This window comes from Bubalus bubalis, chromosome 3 (genome assembly GCF_019923935.1).
Source record: "Bubalus bubalis isolate 160015118507 breed Murrah chromosome 3, NDDB_SH_1, whole genome shotgun sequence".
Taxonomy (NCBI): Eukaryota; Metazoa; Chordata; class Mammalia; order Artiodactyla; family Bovidae; genus Bubalus; species Bubalus bubalis.
Genome location: NC_059159.1, coordinates 160,500,139 through 160,504,395, shown reverse-complemented (window position 1 = coordinate 160,504,395; position 4,257 = coordinate 160,500,139). Strand labels below are relative to the sequence as shown.

At 40.2% G+C, this 4,257-nt stretch overlaps 1 long non-coding RNA gene across 1 annotated transcript in view; it reads right to left on the bottom strand.

Moving 5' to 3' along the window:
* The window catches only part of LOC123332946, a 39,902-nt gene that overhangs the window by 29,242 nt on the left and 6,403 nt on the right, over positions 1-4,257 (bottom strand). The gene's annotated exons all lie outside the window — the stretch shown is intronic.

Sequence of the window (4,257 nt, the reverse complement as noted above, 5' to 3'; positions counted from 1 at the left end):
CACTTTTCATGTTCATGCATTGGAGAATGAAATGACAACCCACTCCAGTGTTCTTGCCTGGAGAATCCCAGGGACGGGGGAGCCTGGTGGGCTGCCGTCTATGGGGTCGCACAGAGTCGGACACGACTGAAGCGACTTAGCAGCAGTAGCAGCAGCAGATGTGAAAGAGAGAGCAGTAAAGTCAGAGCTGGGTGAACAGCAGTTTTATTTTATCTAGGTTGAGGCAATTGTGAATGACTTTTACTGTGCCATTGCTCTTCATGGTGGGATTACAGTTGACCCTTAAAGATCACAAAGGCTTAGCAATACTGATACTGTTCTTTAGTGGAAAATCCACCTATAATTTAGAGTAATCCCTCCAAAATATGTAGTTCCCATGTCTGAGGCTCCTCCTATCCGTAGTCCCGCATCCAAGGATGCAACCAGCCTCACTGAGTGTAGCACTGTAATATTTACTATTGAAAAAGATCCATATTTAAGTGGGCCTGTTCAAACTGGTGTTGTTCAAGGGTTGGCTGTACAGTGTTTCAGACTAATGTATTTTCCTCTAGACAGTTTTCAAGTATTCCCTAAATCTATTACATTCATGGGATGGGAGTGTGTTACACGTGACTGTGGCGTAACCTCCTGTATCATAATGGAAATATGTTTGAGAACCACCACAATAGTCCAAATGCTGAGATGGGAATACTTTCTGTATAGAATTGCTCTGTTCTCTAAACAGAATTGGTTAGGGTTAGCGAACGGTTTGATTATTCTCGGTGTGTTTGTATATACATCTGTGCATATGTGATGAGCACTGTGTTTATACATAAATGCCTGTATATATACCATTTGAAAGTCTTTGTCAGGATTGTTTCTGTTTCTGATCTGATCTCTTAAATACTTTAAAACTCAAGAGGTAAAACATTGTGTGTATTATAGGCAAAACTACCCTTGAGTTTATGGTAGTTTAGTTTGTGGAAAGGATTCCTGGGTCCTTTATTAAACTTTGCCTCCTCCATTCAACATTCTATGACTTGTTAAGAATGTATAAAGTATCATTGTTGAGTTTGACTTTTCTATACAGTTAGTTAAGAAACCAAGACTAGTGTGAACTGAGTAAATGGCATGTTGATGCAACCTATCCATGTTTTATATTTAATTAGATTCCTTATTCATTTAATCAGTTATTTAGTTTCAAGTTATACTTGGTTGCTTGGTTGTTTTATATTTAATAGATAAGTATACATTCTTTTTCATGAAAATAGTGGCTATTAATGTGATTTTAAATATGATTAAAGATTTAAGTGAATCATCAAGCTCTTTGGGATTTTTCACTTCAACTATGCTGATATTCCATTAATGTTTTACGTTTCCCCTGGATATTGGCCATTAGGCAAATAGCTGTTCCATTCCATTCTTCTGGAGAGTGATCAATTCTGTAGGATTATGGGGTGCTGCGGTGGTTGTGGCATTCACCCAGATCACTGAGGCCGTTATCCTTTCATCAGATAGAATGTCCTGACCACCTGGAAGAGCAAATGCAACTTCTCCACATGCCTTATTCCCCTAGATGCGCTGATATGCTGGAACAATCTGGCTCCAGAAGTATTAATAATACTTTTTTGAGACTTGTCTATCAAATACTATTTTGTAAGAACTATGCCTTTAAATAGACATTGATGGGTTATATTTGTTTTATAATAATTGTGTACCTAATGTTCACTTGTGATTGATTTTGAGATTTATGTATATTTATAAGCCTGTCCTATGTGAATTTTTACTCTATGATGTGTGGTACCTTACTAATAAAGACATGGATTTCTGTTTATGTAAAGTATTGGTAGCAATATTCCTAGATGTTTTCTAAGTGATTATTCTGTCCATATGATATCACAAATACTCCTATATTTAGAGGATTATGTTAGAGTTAGAATATATTAACTAGGTTTAAACTTTAAAATATAAATTCTCAACATGGTTTGAAATTCTTCAGTTGATGTAATTAAAGTTTGTAATTCTTTACTGCTTTACTCTGATGCATTTTTGATTTTATGTTTGTTTGTTTTACATCCTTTCATCAGTAAAGTCTTTGTGAAGTTATAAACCTTGGAGAAGATGAGAGCCTGTCATCCTGACAAAGGAAAAATCATGTTGCAGTAGTCAGGTAAAAATATTTGCAGAAAAACAATTTGCAAAAGAAATCTGTATTTAAAGCTTCAGCCTAATGCCTTTATCAGATAGTAAATGGAGGCCTATAATCCCATGTAAATTGTATTAGTTGACTGACAGTGCATACTAGCTCTAAGAATTTCGTTATAGACCTTGGTGGTAACTAAATCATCTTGTATGTTAACAACAGTTAGTTTAGTGGTAAAGTCTTATGAATCATCAGGGTGGTGTGGAAATTGCAGAATGCAAATGCTGAGCAAATTGAGAAACTGGGACTAGGTTGAAAAGTGCAAGGAACGTCATGTTAAGAAAGAATTATTACCACTTTCTGCATTATAGGCTGTAATTCTTACCACCTCCCCAAACAAGTATTTGGTTATTTTTTGGTATCCTAGTGGTATTTATTTTGGTATCCTGTGGTATTTATTTTGCAGTATTCTCAGTGGGTGGCTCAGCTATCATACCTGACCTTGGCTGATGATGTTTGACTTGTAAGTTTTTTAGGGCTCAGTCCCAGGTGCAAAGGCCAGGGGATGGGCTGTAAAAAGAGACTGCTGAAGTGGAGTGGATGTGAAAGTCCGTTGCTTCCAGGAGGTCAAGCAGCTTTAACCACCTGTTCATTCATTCATTCAATGAATGTTTATTGAGGACTCTTATGTGCCAGTCTGTATGTGAGAAACTACACATGGAGGACAAGAGGAAGACCTGCTCTTGATTTCTGCCTCTAGGAGGCTCGCAGCCTATTCAGAGAGTCAAATATATAAACACCTCGATGATATTGTTTGGCGACTGCCACGTAAGGAAACGCTCGGGTGGAGTAGGGATCCTCACCCAGCCCGGGGTAGCTAGGAAAGCAGGTGCAGTGCTGGGGCTGAATCTCTCTTTTTCAGTATTTATTTATGTCTTTGGCTGTACAGGGCCTTAGTTGCTCATGCAGGATCTTTGAGTTGCATCACACAAACTCTTGGTTGCAGCATGCGGAATCTAATTCCCTGACCAGGGATCGAACCTGGGCCCCCTGCATTCGGAACTCGGGGTCTTAGCCACTGGACCACCAGGGAAGTCCCTGAGGTTGAACCTTAAAGAAGGAATAGGAGTAAAGCAGGCAAAGGATGTGGAGAGGCATCTTCAAGAAAGGGGACAGCAAGACAGGAGAAAGGCCAGCAGGATGAGTTGGGAACCACTGTCGTTGGACAGGGTTTGTATTCGTTTCCGATTGCTGCTGTGACAAGTTACCATAAATTTTGTGGCTTCCAACAACAGAAATGTATTCTCTTGAAGTTCTGGAGGCCAGAGGTCTGAACAGAATTGAATGGAGCTAAAATCTAGAGATTGGCAGGGCTGGTTTCTCCCGGGAACTCCAGGGGAAAGAACTTTTCCTTGGCTCTTACAGCTTCTGGTAGCTGTGGGTATTCTTTGGCCCATGGCCTCATGACTCCAATGTCTGCCTCTGTGGTCGGAGAGGTCAGGTTGCTTCTCCTCTTCTGTAGTCTAATCTCCTTCCCTCCCTCTGATAGAGATACCTGTGATTACATTTAGACCCCATCCATATTATCCAGGATAATCTCCCTATCTCAAAGTCCTTAACCTCATCATATCTGCAAAGTGTAAGTAAGGTAACATACTTCACAGGTTCTAAGGATTAGCTCCTGGATATTGTTAGGCGCCACCCAAGTGCTGGAGGATAAAGGATGAAGCAGGGAGTGGGGAGAGGTGAGGCAGGGTGAGTGTGGCTCTTTACGACATAGTAAAGAGCTTGCACTCATCTCACATGCTAGTAAAGTAATGCTCAAAATTCTCCAAGCCAGGCAGGCTTCAGCAATACGTGAACCGTGAACTTCCAGATGTTCAAGCTGGTTTTAGAAAAGGCAGAGGAACCAGAGATCAAATTGCCAACACCTGCTGGATCATGCAAAAAGCAAGAGAGTTTCAGAAAAACATCTATTTCTGCTTTATTGACTATGCCAAAGCCTTTGACTGTGTGGATCACAATAAACTGTGGAAAATTCTGTAAGAGAGGGGAATACCAGACCACTTGACCTGCCTCTTGAGAAATCTGTATGCAGGTCAGGAAGCAACAGTTAGAACTGGACATGGAACAAC